The 16,077-nt window shown below is 45.2% G+C and overlaps 1 protein-coding gene across 2 annotated transcripts in view; it reads left to right on the top strand.

The window, feature by feature from the left end:
* The first annotated feature begins 582 nt into the window (after window positions 1–582).
* TIAM1 (TIAM Rac1 associated GEF 1) overlaps window positions 583–16,077 on the top strand; it is a 143,586-nt gene continuing 128,091 nt past the window's right edge. For both annotated transcript variants that reach the window (XM_042810473.1, XM_042810471.1), the window contains exon 1: window positions 583–725. The gene's annotated coding sequence lies outside the window, so the exon portion shown is untranslated. The remainder of the gene's footprint in view (window positions 726–16,077) is intronic.

Here is a 16,077-nt window from a genome sequence, read left to right as displayed (position 1 = left end):
ACTGGCCACGGACCGTGCAGAATCGGGACCGGTCCCAGAGGCTTAGTGCTTTGGGGAGCTGCTGGCAGCCTGCTGAGCTTACATGCTCCTCGGGGACCTCAGCAGAAAAATGGCATTTCCCACAGAACTGCATAATGGCAGTGCAAAGGAGCTGGTCTGTGCCTCTGCTTCACCTGGCTCCTTAGCTCTGGGAGAGTGGGGGGGAAGGCTTTGTTTCCAACTAGGGCTAGCCGTCGTCTGGAAAATGCATCTAGATGTGATGCCTTGAGTGCAGTTCAGGTGTTTGCATATGGGAGATGAACAGCTCTTACTTAAAAAGTGCTTTGTATCTTAAACAAAACACCTCCTTGCAGTTTCCATGGTAAGCTCTCCTTCATGATTGAATAACAGTCATAAATGGTTACATAAAACACAAGCGGAACGCCACACCGAAGCTGGAGGCTGCACATGTCAGCTCTGTGTTTCTTCTTCCTACAGGGGAGAGCTCTGGCATCTCGCAGCAAGCTAATTGGAGCTTCAGCTGAGTCCACGAGCTTCCTTCTGCTCGTCCTAAGTAAGGAGAAGCAGCAGGAGGAACAGCCAGGGCCAGATGGGACTGCACAGAGAGAGCATTGGAGATTCTGCTTGCAAGGTGCCTCTGTGCAGGTGGTGATGGTGAACTCTCTGGAGCTGCTGTGTTCACCTAGAACTTGTTAGACCTGTGGAAAAGAAGAGATCTTGCCAAGGTGAGTACAAGTGCAGGTAGCTTACGTACCGGCAGGCTGGACCAGAGGTGTGAGCATTGTGATGGGTGGCCTGTCACTGTGGCATCTTCATGTAGCCCAGTCCCATGCCTTGGGCTGACAATGAGCTTGCCCTTGGATGGAAGGTTTGGGGTTTTCCCCACAGCTGTTACCAATCCCTCTGGTGCCTGTGATCTGATAAGGTGGAGGCTGCTCTCAATGGTCGCCGCTTCACTGTTGCTGATCTGGACATTGTGCCAATGGCTTGGTGAGAATGGGATGTAGGCAGGAGGTCTGTAGGCTTGGGGTCAATGCATAAGCCTCTACCCCTACTCTGCAGGGAAAGGAAGAGTAGAGAAGGCGGGAGGAGCATAGACAGCATTGTTGCTATCCATCTCTGGCCTCTTGCTGCTCTTTCAGCCCAGCAGTGGCTGTTGTGGTATGGAGAGGGCTTCAGGCCTGTCTGGGGACTCCAGGGGACATCACTGTGCCAACTCCCAGCTTGGAAGTGTGGCAGCCTCACTTGTTTCTGGTGCCATGCAGAGGATGTTGTGTGGCTTCCCAAGGATGCTGTGGCCCTGGACATGTCCAGAATAAGGGGGAACGTGCTTTTTCTTTTTTTCATCTCTTTTCTGCTTTTCCCTGGGGCTTTTGTTAACCATGAAGCTGTTAATGCAAAATGAAGGCATGGAAATTTCATATTGTAGCAGTTAATCTGCCCTTCCTAATATTTTCCAGTTGTAAATTGCCAGTGCTAACAGGTACGTGCTGTTGCAACTGAGCAGCTGATCCTGCCAGGAGGCAGTGGCTGTTGTGTTTGGTTGTTACTGCCTCCTGGGAAGCTGTAACAGTCCCTGCCCAAGCACAGCACTGTGATTAGTTTAACAGGGAGTTTCCAATTATTAGTTAGATGTATTTTTGCTAGATTTATTTTATGAGAAAAGGTGTTACATGGTCACGGGACAACCATTGCAAAGTTCCAAGCTTTGGCTGGGTCCCTGCAGCACGTGAGAGCTGCTGTTCCCATCTGCCCTCCGTTTGCTGGCTTTAGCCATCGGGAGCATTTGGATTAAAATGTTTTGGGGAGGAAGAATAAAGGAGAAGCTAAGCGCATTTCCTACCCTAGATTTTAGGAGTCGCTTAAGGGAGTACGCTCGGATGAGTAAGGGCAGAGGCGAATTGCAAACTGTACTTACTGCACTCGTCTGGGGATTTTAGCCCTGTAGTTTGTGGCGTGAAAGCTGTGCTTTTCTTAAGAAAGAGCAATAAAAGCCAACAAGCTTAAAGACCCAGATTAATTTAGAAACTGTAGCGGGGGAGGTGAGCTGGAGGCAGAAGCGCAGTGACTCTGGCTGACCTCTCCATCAACTCCTCTAAACAGCGGGAGCTGCCTGAGCCGTGGTGGGACAGTGTCCCCAGGATGCTGTGGCTCTGCACAGTGTTGCTGCGGTGCTTCTGAAGGAGCGGTGCCAGGATCTGTCCTGAAAACGCCGAGCAGTGCTTTTGTGCAACTTGATGAAGTTGGCTGGCTGCTGTACGCGTTCCCTGACGCTGCTCAGTGACTGTTATGAAGGATTTAATTATCCTGACGACCCACAGTAACAGAAGGAACAGGCCTCTTCACGTCGAGCCACCACAGTGTTCATGGTTATTGCATTTCCCTCTTTCCTTTTCCTCTTTCCTCTCCAGCAGAAAGCTACAAAGTGAAAGATGATGCCTGCGTTCCTCTTTCCCAGGCTGGTGTGTTACAATGGTTCCTATGATCTTTGTTTATACAGATCTAGGGTAGATTAAAGCTCCTTTTAGCACTGTGGTGTTTGTCAGGAGGCTGGGTAAGCCTTTGGATGCATCTCACCGAAGACACTTTAGACCTCCTGGTAGCTTCCATCCTCCTTCCTTAATCGCACATTTGTGCAGCTGTTTGTTTTGTACAGCCTCATGAACCCCTGCTCTAGGAGAATTTTAACCATTTGCACGGTCTGTTAAAGCTACAGCTTCTAACATTACGTAGACTGAACAAGACTATATTAACCTGCTCTGTGTGTGCACAGTACACCTTAGGGGGTTTGAGTAGCATTTTTGGATTGCTGCAGAAACTCCAGAGTACCTTAATTTCGTGCTTTGCCTCCACACGCTGCAGGGAACTGTTGGAGTTTGCACAGCAGAATGCATTGCGTGTATGTGGGGCTACCACCTGCATGTGATTGGTGAGGAAAGGCCCACATACAAAGCAGTCCCATTTGAGGGGGTCATAGGGAGGTGGCTGGAAGAGCACAAAACCTTGCGAGTGTTGCTGTGGCTGATAAGGGTTTGAAGGCAGCTACAGTTGGAGCCCTGAACAGTTGGGCTGGTTCCTTATCTTTATGTACCATGGCACTCCATCAAGTGAGAGTTAATTTTCCATTTCCTGAGTGAAGGAACAAAAGGAGGACTGCTGTTGGAGCCCTGGGCTGCAGTGAAGCTCTGCATATTCAGCAGAAATGGGGAGGCCTTGCTGTCTGGTTTACTGTGCTGTCTCCAGCCATTCCTGTCTCTGGTCTGAGCTTCAGCCTTGGTGGCTGCTCTGTGCTCAGAGTCTTCCTGAGTGGGGGCAAGGAGCACAGCAGTCATGTCCAACTTTGGTACCTTAATGAATTTTGTTTAGCAACACTTAAATCTCTCATCACTTTCAACTTTTTTTATTTCAGACATTGAAATGGAGGAGAAGACGACCATAATTTAGTTTTAATGTCAGGTTTTACTGGGAGTGTTACTTGTTACCAGTGAAGTGCACTTAAGTTCTGAATAAATCTTAGTAGGCACTTTTCATTTGACTGTATGGCCTAAGTAAGCTTATTATATAAGCCTCTTCTCAACAGTTTTAAAGCCTAATTAAATATTCTCTCTTCTCAGTTGTAAAGGAGATATTATTTTAATTACAGAAGCTTTCTTCTGGCATGCAAAGCACTATTCTACCAAGAAGAGTTTGGCAATTTCCTAGATTTGGTATGCTTTCGTGTAATCTCAGTTGAGTTCAGCAGAAAGCTGACCAGAAGATATGGTGCTCAAATATAAATTATACAGTCTTTTCCTGTTTCTGTCATTCAGAGCTGATGTGTCTTAACGTTAGCGTGCAAGTTTCCATTCCTCATTGTTAGTGAAGAAAATGGAAAATAATTTTATGACTCCCTCCTTTCTTTGTCCTCACTTTACCATCTTTGCCATCTGTTAACCTTCAAAAGATATTTCTGCGGTTGAAAGCTTACAATTTGAATAGAAAAACTTCATGGTCTTCTATAACATATGTAAGACTATCCAGATGTGTAACAGGTTGATGTGGACTGGGGCTCCAGTGACTTTGAAAATGAGACGACGACCACGCATACAGCTCCCAGAAAACCAATCAGTGGGCTATTTGTGGTTTTTTAAACATCTGGAATTATTTCCAGATTTTGCAGGAGACATAGTGTGCAATTGAGAGAGAATTGCTTCATTTCTGTCTGTCTCATTTACTCCCTTGTGTGGAAGACAAATAAAACTGATGGGAGATGGTTGTACGAACAAATGTTTATTGTTCAGCAGCGGTATGGTCTGCATAAGGTACTGCTTAGGTGTAGTTAATCCTTCCTTGAGGCAGCAGGATGCCTTGTACAACCTTCTGAAACTTCTTTGAAGTCTGTGATCTAGGCTCTGTTGGCTCAGAGCAACCAGGCGTGTTTCATGTAGGAGTTTGGCTGATGGAAGCCCTAACCGTGATTCTGTGTAGTTCGGAATTTCAATGGCTTCTCACATTACCCCAGTTAGTCATTCCTCGTCTTAATTTCTCCTCCTCTCCTGAATTGCAAACCAGATTCTGCTTGGTGGATGGTGTGTATCATTGCTAGAATTTGCCCTGGCAACCAGATGGGTTTCCAAAAATAACTTACCCATTGTTGCAGAGCATCTCTGAACCTCGGGATGTTATACTGCGGTCTCAGTGAGTGGCTTAAGGCTGTCCTTTTGTTTCTAATGATTGAACAAAAATAAACCGTACCGTGAGGAGACTTGACTTTGTGTGCACAGTAATGCTGTTTGAGACACGAGAGAAATTCCTGCAGTGTTTACATGCTGAAGAAAAATGCCTTTGAAGGCAAAATATTTCTTCTGTGTATCCACGCGTGTGATTTTGTTTACAGCTTGTTATCTGAACAGTCATCTGCTCAGTGAGCACCTGGTCTTGAGAGAGGCCAAGTGCCTGGGTAGGTGGTGCCATGTTTGAAGTTACCTGCCTAAGGTTCTGCTCTTGGGCCTTTAGCCCAAGTACCTGGAACTACCTGCAGGAGTGGATGGCCAGGTAACAAGGGCTTTCCTTGCTCAGAATGGGAATATCAAAGTTTTTGCTGCTGTTAGTCGTTGGTTTGTTTGTGTGTGTGCTAGTCTGGGAAATACATTTAAGATACTTTTGGACTGTGGGCATTTTCTAGTTTCAGAATGGTACAAATCCAATATTTGAGATACCAGTGTTTCCCTGGTGCTGCAGGAGGATGAGAATGTACAGAGATGTGTTCAGTTGCTGGTGGTCTCACTGTAGCAATGCTGCCCGCTGAGATTATCTTGTCATTGCTTTTGGAGAGCATTCTGCAGCCTGACATCTTGTTACACTGCTTTTCCTGCTTATCAGCAGCAGCGCTCTGTATCTTTTTCTCTAGCCATCTCCTGAAAATCCCTTACACTTCATATATTTTTAAAACCTTCTCCCTCAGCTATTTTTCCTTTTAATCCTGATGCAAACTCAAGATGAGGAATCCTGGATAACTTGGCATCAGCCCTATGTTTTATGCATCAATTTTAATTGCAGTTAGATTGAAAACCTAAATTCTCTCATGTGAAAGAGTAAAATGAAGATACCAAAACTTCACTGTGTTTGGATTAAAAACTGAATTTTTGACAGCGGGGAAGAGGTGATAAGCATCTCCTTGGCAGTGGTGGGAGCTCGGCTGGGAGGTGGGAACTCGGTTGGATTGCTGCTCGGCCTTCCCAGGGCAAGGCCTCAATCCCCAGAGATCTACAGGCACTGGATTAATGGAATCTCTTGGAAATAAGCTTTTGTAGACTCTGCCAAGGAGGCAGGTAGTTCTCTGGACACTTTACTTAGAGGCCTCCTTGGCTTTACCTGATATGAACTGTGAATGTGAATTTCATGGTGTGAAAGGGTGTCTGTGGGGGACTGCACCAAAGGCTTGGGCCAAAAGCCAGGTGAAGTCAATGAAAAATTCCTAAACTGTTGTTGGTGGATTGTTGTTTTGTGTCCAGAGTGGCTTTATGTTGACTACTGTGCTTTATGTTGACTGTTGTAAATAGTTTCTAGGTGATACAAAGAGTAGTGAGTTTAATGCTTGTTTTTCCTTTAAATGAGATTGGAGAGGGTGAGAGCAGTGTTTGCTGGTAGCTGCTAAAGGAGGGAGACATAGATGTAGTATTGAAGGATTTTGCTTCTGATGTGATCAAGCTGTACCATGCAAGATTTTCTTACTCCTGCCTTTGCAAAACTGAAGTGTTTCTTAAATACCATATGCTTGTTTGTCTAGGTTTATTCCTTCTTAATTCAGAAGTGAATTAGAACAGTAGTAGGTAACTCAGTATGAATATGTGATGACATGCAAGATGTAGGTTCTCGAGGGCCAGAAGTTACATAGATTGCTAGCATGGAAAATGGAGAACTGCTAGAATTAAAGAGAGATGCTAGACATTGATTTGCTTGTGTGGATGTGGGAGCAGGGACGATCAAATGTAATATTTTCTCTGAATTACAGAGAGAGGTCCTTTCATTATCTGCACCCTCTAGGGTATTCTATATTCTCCAGCATATTTTTGCCATATGTGTTTAGTTTCCAGAAGTTTATATACATTATCTGCTTTTCGTTCCAAGCAATGTAACATTTATTACTAGTTTCATGAGTTGTTGTTTCAGGGGGAAAAAAAATCTGCATAGATCTGCCTGTAACTTTGATTTCTGCTCTGGCACCACATGCAATATATACCATCTGCACCAAAGAGAATCATAAAAAATATGCCTATCAACCAAGTCATTGCATAGTTGTCTCAATCTCATTCACTGTGACGCACACTGTTTTGAGGAGGGTCACCAATAATTTGCTGTTGGTGGGCAAGATGGCTTTTAACTGCTAACCCATCCCCATACAGTAGCAAGGGATGATCCTCAAGGTCTTTCCAACCTCTGTGATTCTATGATTTATTCCCAAGGGGGGGGGAAGCACAGTGGCAAGGAAGTCTTAAGGCGGATCACGCAAGGAAGCTTCTTGATAGCAAATTATTTTGCTTACAGTTCGTGTCCTTTGCAACCTTAACGAGTAATGGATAAAAAGACTGGACATAACTATAATTAAATAGAGGAATCGCTGCAGTGCTGTAACATTGTTTTCTCTGCTCACCTTCTTCTTGAATTACTTATGCTTGATTGTTACAATTGATTGCAATTGTGAGAGCTAATTTTAGTACATAAATTTTCTAACGGAAGCCTGCCAACTGTTTGCGTAATGGAAGGCAACAACGACAGAGTTTGATACAAGGTATATTTCTGCCTTTCTCCAGCCGAATGTTGGCAACCATTTCATGGGCTTATTTGCATATATATATGCACATATATAACGCGTGTGTATATATATACAACTACATGTATGGACATATATATAGCCAGAGAATAAGAAAACTTAGCCAAGTCCCTGTGAAAAGCTGAAGAGCAACTTAGATAACTGTGATGAGTTTTAGGAACCAGCTGAATTTAATGCTGATGAGAAAGTGATCGTTTCCTTAGATAGAGAACAAATATTAAAAGCAGTTGAGTTTGATCTTAAACTTTGCATGATGGAAAAGAGGACAAATAGTGTTCCAACCTTAAAAAAAATCCAATATGTTTGGTTTATGAAATTGAAGACAAGCATATGGGTATATAGATCTGAGCCATTAGAAAATGTCATGGCAGTTTTCCTAGCAGCCTGGTCCAATTTCCAAGAAGTTCATTGTCAGAACTTGCAGGAAGAGTAGGTTTTAGTTGCCACAGAATAAGCAGCAAAGGTTTATTTCCTAAGTGAATTCTAACTCAAGGGTGAATTTGCCTTCCATGTCCTGTTTTTGTATATATCCTGGATTCAAGATATAGTAATTATCAAGGCTGTTTTCGAGGGCCTTTTCTCTTTCACATGCCAAAGAGGAGGAAGAATTTTTAAGTGGTCAAGAGGGTGTGAAGAATGCAGATGGGCTGGTGGAGTTTAAGGCCCCATGGATTCTATGGACTGAAAAGCGTGACTTAAAAAAGTGATCAGCTAGCAGATAAGTTTTGGTTACTTGAATTATTATGTGAGCACATCTGTAAGGTAAGGTGCGCAAACTAACTGCAACTCATGTCATCTTTCTCGCACAGGTTTTTGGTGTCTCCTCTCACTCATTTTTCTCATCCTGTCATTCTAGATGTGATTGTTTAAAAACAAGTTATAATTTGAAGCTCATATTGTACAAACATTTATCTCGGTCATCCTCCTGGAGTTGTTCACAGATGTTAAGCTTTGGCAAAGTCATGGCTAAGTATGACAGGTGGAGGATCTATATTCTTGAATCAGCTTTTTCTTTTGTCTTCATTTTGGAGATTTTTAGTTCAACTCGGTGCCATATGGGGTTTACTTAAGGAGAGAGTGTGTCTCTGTAAAAGCGCCTTTAAAAGGGATAGAACAGTTTAAATATGTTCAAGAGAATTAATTAAAATGTCTTTCAATTGGAAGGAAACAAGACTTTTTTTTTTTTTCTTTTTTCTTTTTTTTCTTTTTTCTTTTTTTTCCCAAAATAAAGCTCCAGCCCTGTGGAATGTTTTGCATCAATTACAAAAGGAACTTCAGTACATTTTTCTAAAACGAGGAATGAGCAAACTGCATCTGCTAGGTGTGGGAGTGACATTTCAAAATCCCACTGACAGTTGAATTATCAAACTAAACATCATCTTGCTCGTCCTGGTGCTCAGTGAGTAACTCCCCGCTTTCCAGAAGTGAAATTGTCCCCTCTGAGGGGTGAAATTGACCCAAGGAAAGCGCTGCTGGAAACCCTCTGAAAGGACACAGCACTCAGTTCTCTACTGCAGTACATTTTAATTTCTGCTGGAAACTTTAGAACTCCCTATTCTTAACACTGTAACAACATCCTTCGAAAGGCAAATGGGATCCTGGGCTCCATCAGGAGAGGGGTGGTCAGCAGGGCCAGGGAGGTGATCGTCCCTCTCTACTCGGCTCTTGTGAGGCCCCATCTGGAGTACTGTGTCCAGGTGTGGAGCCCTCAGTACAAGAAAGACATAGAGATTTTGGAAAGGGTCCAGAGGAGGGCGACTAAGATGATCAGGGGGCTGGAGCACCTCCCCTATGAGGACAGGCTGAGGGAGTTGGGCTTGTTCAGCCTGGAGAAGAGAAGGCTGCGGGGTGACCTCATTGCAGCCTATCAATACCTGAAGGGAACCTACACCCACGAGGGGAGTAAACTCTTCAAAAGGGCTGACAACAGCAGGACTAGGGGAAATGGATCCAAGTTGAAGGAGGGAAGGTTTAGGTTGGATGTTAGGGGGAAGTTCTATACAAGGAGAGTGGTTAGGCCCTGGAACGGGCTGCCCAGGGAGGTTGTGGATGCCCCGTCCTTGGATGTGTTTAAGGCCAGGTTGGACGGGGTCCTGGGCAACCTGATCTGAATGTGTGTGTTTGGTGGCCCTGCTAGGCAGGGGGGTTGGAACTACATGATCCTTGAGGTCCCTTCCAACCCGGGTGATTCTGTGATTCTGTGATTCTGTGATTCTGTAACATGAGGCAGGGCTCCTGGATTTACTTAAGTTTATTTGGCAAATCTGTCTTTGTCTACCCTGAAATAAAAGTAGCTGTATGCTAGTTTGTGCCATTCAGTGTTGGGCAGCTCCTGGCTCTTTCCTCATGGCTGTCAGAAACACCTTGTTTAGGCCATGTGTGTACATAACCCTCCTTGACTTATCAGAACTGACTGAAGACAGGAAAAAGTATGGCATTTCCTGAACCATGGGGGCTTTCACTGTTGTTTTATACATCAAAGTTTCTTTGAATGATAAAATAATAATAGTCTGTGATGCTATAGTGATGTTCCTCAGTCATAGTTACCTACTTATTTATACACAGTTTTCATCGTTGAATCACTGGGTACATCACAAAGGCAGACCTTTGATGTCTTATCTGTTCTGATGGGAATGGACTGTGACTTCTTTGAGAAGTGAAATGTCACAGCAAAGGTCACACTATGGAGCTGCTACAGAGCTGGGAAGAAGGCCTCTACTGTAGGCTGTCAGATGAACAATGCCATTCCCAGTTTCAGCTTTCTGTTATTTTGCTTTCAGAAAGATTGCAGGATCAGACAATTGTGTGGGCTTGAGAACTCTCTGATCCCACCTTCCTCTCAGAAAGCATTTACAAGCATTTATATATATGTGTGTGTGTATATGTGTATGTGTGTGTGTGAACAGTCTGTGTGTGTGTGAACAATCTGATGCAGGAGCATCATGCATATTGCTGCTATGTTTCACATTGTTGCCTGTGTTATGAACGAATTTGTCACATTAGTCTAGCAGTCATTTACTCAGTCCCTCGGTCCTACATAAACTTAGATCTCGCAATCCTATCACAAAGGGAGCAGTGACATAGAATCACAGAATCATTAAGGCTGGAAAAGGCCTCTAAGATCACCCAGTCCAACCATCAGCCCACCCAACCTCCACACCCACTGCCCACATCCCTCAGTGCCACATCCACACAGCTCTTAAACACCTCCAGGGACGGTGACTGCACCACCTCCCTGGGCAGCTTGTTCCATTAATGGGAGGAAGGCGCTTGGGATACTGTTGCAAAGAATGAGTTTGAAGGAAGAGAAAGTCTGTGTGGGTAGGTAGAAAATAATTTTGGCAAGGTGATATAGTAGCCAGAGCCATGGACAGAACCAGGAGTGGTAATGAAAGAGAACTAGTAACGTCAGGGAAGATGATTTGAAGGGAAAACTGCAGATGAAAGCAGACAGAGGCCTGCTGTCTTTGATGTATCTAACAAGCAGATCCATGGAAGCTCAAGGGGAGAAGAATGGCAGTGATCTGCTGCACCTGCTGCTCCTTGTCTGGCAATCCTTGGACATCTGTAAGCTTCTTTGTGAGCATCTTTGTAAGCTTCATGTGAGCTGCATGTGACAAGAAGCTCATGTTGCTATAAGCACAGATATACTTGTTTAGCTGGGAGGCATTTCTGCGATGGCTGCCCTTGCTGTGGAAAAGCATGTGTAGAGCAGAAATCAGAGGTGAAGACCTTGGTCTACTGCTATGACAGCAGTCATAGCACACTGCGTCATGTTTTCTCTAGGGGCCTGTTGTACTTTGGTTTGAGCAGTAACATCACTCCTGTGCTGCTGGGGGATGCAAAGCTGGCATCTCTGGGGGAGGGGAGAGGTGCTGCCTTGCCCACAAGATGAGACGCCACCTGAAAATGTCATTCTCTGAATTCAGGTAGAAGCTGTACTTTAAATAAAACTACTCACTATATGTGCAACGGCTGTTATTTCCCTGTTCTCTCCAACGTCCTACTATTAGTGAGTTTTTCCCCTCTTGAGGCTTTCATGTTTCTTAACTTCACAGTTAAGTTAGTTGTGGATAAGCAGAGAGGATGGAGCTGGTTATGGCCAGAGTGACTGGTAGATGTGACAGGCAGCAGCAGCATGCTGTGTGCCATGCTATATGTCATGCCATATGCCATGTTCTCTATGGGGCTATAGTGACAGCTGTGCCTGGGGTTGCTGGGGGGCTGCAAGTTGACTGCAAGTACTACTTGCATGGTTGGAAAGTCTAGCTCAGCAACACAGGCTGGGATTATGTGTAGGCACCTTGTAACCTTTTCTTATATTATTTTTGATAGGGCGACACTGTTAGTGAAATAGGGCTTGGTTAGTTGAAATGGCTCACTGCAGAGTGGGTTGCTGCATTTGCAGGGCAAGATGTGATTCCCCTCAGGTGCTGCAGCCAAACCTGCAATCTGCATCAGAGGCTTACTGGGAAAAACACAGAAGAAACTGTTCTGAGCAGCATTGTGGTGATGGTGCATGGCTCAGTTTGATTGCAGTGTGCTTCTTGTTTGGACTTACTTTCCAGAAGAAAATAAAATTGCTTGCTGGAGAGTCAAAGTGGGATTTTTTATTTTTATTTTTTTTTCATGCTCCAAGACTGAGCTGATTCTGAAGGGAATGGTATTATCCCTCCTCTTCCTCTGCTGGGCCCTGTGTGCCTTTGCCTTGCTGGTGTCTGCCCCAGTATTCTCAGGCCACGTGGCTGAACAGGGACCTGCCATCATCAGGTGCATTTTCAGGCACTGATTTGACTGGCATGTGGGTGCAGCCACGCTGGGGTGGCATGAAGGAGTCAAAGGGGGTGTGTGGTCTTGGTTAGAATGAATAGTGGGAGTGTACCTATGTGATACACCTTCTGCCCTTCAGGTTTAATGACAGTGACAATGTTCAGCTGCTGGAGTGATCGGTACAGAAAAAACACCTTACAAAGCCCACTCGTCTCAGTCCTTCCTTTCTGCTCTGTGTGTTTATACCAGGCAGCACTTCTGTGCTGCGCAGCAGACAGAGCACTGGCATAGGTTGCCCAGAAGCTGTGGAGTCTCCTCTTTAGAGGTCTTCAAAATCCAACTGGACGTGGCCCTAGGCACCCTGCTCTGGATGTCCCATCTGCAGTAGGGGTTGGGCCAGGTGGACGCAAAGAGCCTTGCCAACATCAGCTGCTCTAAGATCCTGCGGTACAGTCAGTGCTTCTCAAGTAAAGCTGCTGCAAGGCAAATCAGAAGTATCTGCAGCTGTAACTATTACTTCATAGTGGTAAGTAAAGGGCGGATTTCTAGGTAGAGCTGATTGCTCCATGGGCTGCTCCTGGGCTGCAACATCAGAAGTGCTGAGAGCTGTGCATTGGGAAAGCTGGGCTGATATTCTCACGGAGATAGAGCTGTCCCGCCTGTGAATGCTGTGTAACCAGGGCTTCGACTTGCTAATAGTGACGTAACTATGAGCAGTCAAGAATGTGTTGGAGGTGTAATATGAGAAGAAATGGGGTGAGGTAAGAGACAAGTCTTGGGCAATGACACAGGAGGGGATACCACAGTAAAAAAGGGAGGAATTCCCTAGCAGATGAGTGACAAAACAACATTAAAACAGGTTTTTGATATTAGATGGAGGAGATGATGATTCAAGAAATGTAAACATATATTGTGGGGGTTTGGCCTGTAGGAACAGTGTGCTTGTAATAAATGAAATGGGAGTATCTTAGTTCTTTTTTTTATGGAAGAGGTGGATGTTTTGCTGAGGCATATAGACAACTATACGGTGGCTCAGTTTGCTGACAGAAGCCATGAGTTTGCATGAATAGTGTTGGCACAAAAAAACATGGGTAGCTGGCCATGTCTGGAGGGTAAGATCGTCAGTGTGGTGTGTCAGAGTAAGAGGTGGGAGAGAGCAGGATAGGGTGATTCCACCAGCAATGTGGCATTATGCTTAACCTAGCAACCTACCCCCAAGCTTTGAGACAAGTCCCTGAAACACAGAATTGCTTCCCCCCCCCACCCCCCTGTCTCTGTACATAGTTCTTCTCTTTGCCTCTCTTGTCCCTTTACTAGTTCTGGTTTGGAAGCTCCTATGCTGGCTGCTGTGCTGTGAGCAGACTCCTTCCCCTCCAGCTCATGTGGCTCTCACTGCCACCATTACTGAAGTGACCCCAGTCCTTACAAGTGTGACAGGAGTTCTTGTGCCCTGCCTTCTTTGGGAGCCAGTTGCATGAACCCCTGAGTTGCACAAGTTGTCTTTTTGATAGAGTCACAGACAGAACACTGGGGAAATATCATGACCAGCTCTTTCCACTGCATGCCATAGGGGTGACTATTAGAAACTGAGCTTGTAGTCTTGACTGTGTAGTGCAGCCTACGTGACAGTTATTTTTTTTTCCAGATTTACAGCAAGATAGGGGGAAGCATTTGGACGTGACCTGTCTATAGCTTGAGATAATTTCTGCATTGGCAAACACGCAAAGAGATAAAGCAATGGAGAGCTCAGAGCTAAATCTCCTCTGTACAAATGCTAGGAGCATATGTAATAGGATTGTTGAATTAGAGTTACATGTTTGCAGGGATAAGTACAGTATGGTGATATTGTACTGTCACAGCCATTTTAAATCAGAAAAAAAGACAGGATTTGCAGTGGTTGTTGGGGATTCTTTGGTTTCGCTATAGACTTCTAGGACAACAAAAGAATAGAAAAGGCTTTTGTAGATGAGGCAAAACAGATCTCTGAGATGGCTGGAGCCATGGCTGAGGGGAATCTCAGATGGAAGAAGCAGGAATGCTCTGACCTTACTGTAGTAAGGTATCAAAGATTATTTTTACACAAAATACACAGAGAAGTAAACTGTGGAGGAAGAGGGGCAGAGCCCAGGCAGCTGGAAGCAGCTCACCTGCTCTTGCTCTTGCTTGTGCCCAGCACAGGGGAAGCTGTGAGAGGAGCCAGTGTCACTTTCTCAAGCGCTGCCAGGCAGGTAGAAAGCAAGCTTTGCAGTGGGAAGCCTTGGGTTTCGATGTGCATTTTGTGCCTTACAGAGTGACAGTGCTGCCCTTAATTAGGATTACCACTACCACATTAGGATTACATTACCACACCTTCAGACTTCCATACTAACATCCTTTGTGTGTGTGTGTAGTAATGCCGATATCATTTCTGAGAAAAGAAAGGCTGCTAGAGCAGGCCTATAAAGTGAGCTGGTGTTGCTGCATGTGTCTCTTGGTGCGTGGCTCAGGGCTGGCCGTGGATGTGGTTTCTGAAGGCAGGAGGACAGCACATATGTGGAAGTCATCACCACATGACACCTTCTGTGTTTCTAAGGGTTACAGCGAGGGGATGGCTGCGGGCAGGGCTGTTGGGGCTTGGCAAGTCGTCTTCTGAGAGCAGCAGAGGCTACAGCTGTAGAAGGGATGTGTAGTGTCCCACTAATACTTGGGTTGGGATGGTTATGAGGAAAAGCACAGAGACTTCATAGAATCATTAATGTTGGAAAAGACCTCTAAGATGACCCAGTCCAACCATCAGCCCACACCCACCATGCCCACTGACCGTGTCCCTCAGTGCCACATCCATATGGCTCTTGCACTCCACTGCTCCCCTAGTCAGCTTGTTCTTTTAACAAGAAAACAAAAGGAGGGCTTTTCCAGGCTCTTCTTAAAGTGGTGGCTGCAGATTTTTCTCTTTTTTTTTTTCTTTTTTTCTGAATGCAGCCTACAGAAACTCCTCAGAAGAGCACAGAGCCCTGGGGTCACCCATGCAGACCTCTCACATCATCTCTGCCTCTCGTCCCCTTCACCCATGAAAATCTCCATCCGTGCTGATGACTGCCATGACCGCTGCATTGCAGCTGCTGGGTGAGGATGCAGCATGGCCCATTTCCAGCTTCTGCTCAGCCTCACTCCTGCTGCTGTGGGCAGCATAATGTCCAGAGGGCTGCCATGAGAATGCTGCCCACTTTATTTTTAGTTCGGTTTAGGGGATTGCTACATTTCCATGCTTTTTGTTGTTGCGGTTGCTAATCCTGCAGGCAGATTGATCGCTTCCTTGTATTCTTGGCTTTTATTTCGTTTACTTTATTGGTGAAAATTATCTTTTTGTATGTGTTGCTGTTTTTTTTTTTTTCCTCTTCCCCCCCAACTTTTCACTGTATGCCAGCACTGGCATGAATAAATGGGAAGATGCCACACGTCAATTGCAGGTTACCAAACCCTTTAACTGTGGCCCTGTGAAGCACAGCTGAAACCTAGCCCTGGGCCCTCCAGCTGTGGCAGGAGAAGGTCTCCCTGTGGGAGCAGGTCTGCCCTCAGCAGTTGTCTCTACTCTTTCTGGCTAGGTTGCTGTTTGACCGCAGCCAGTGCGTTGTTAACTAGCAAAAGACTGTTCATGTTGAATTATGAACACATAAAACAGCAGCGGGATTTAATTAGGCAGCTATTCAGAAAGCAGGTGTTTCCTTTCTAGGTTTAAGTTACCAAATTCATCGGGGCATTTCAACTTTGTGCAGTTTAAATTCCCTGCTCCTGAAGAACAAAGTCATTTTCTCAGCTTTGGAGGCTGACATCTGCTTGCAGAGATTAACCGTGTTCCTATAGCAGCTGGCACAGATTTTCTTTGTGGAGGGGATGTAAGGAAGAAAGCATTAAGCCCCGGTACAAGTTGCTGCACTCAGATGGAAATTGCTCTGCAGGTTTTGAAGAAGGTCCATTTATCAGAGGGATGCCTGGTGGTGTTACATCACCTGTGG

This window comes from Centrocercus urophasianus, unplaced genomic scaffold, assembly GCF_019232065.1.
Source record: "Centrocercus urophasianus isolate 14NV4802_14NV808 unplaced genomic scaffold, USGS_Curo_1.0 seq_12, whole genome shotgun sequence".
NCBI lineage: Eukaryota > Metazoa > Chordata > Aves > Galliformes > Phasianidae > Centrocercus > Centrocercus urophasianus.
The sequence above is the reverse complement of the archived record's forward strand: the minus strand, read 5'-3'. Positions and strand labels throughout refer to the sequence as shown.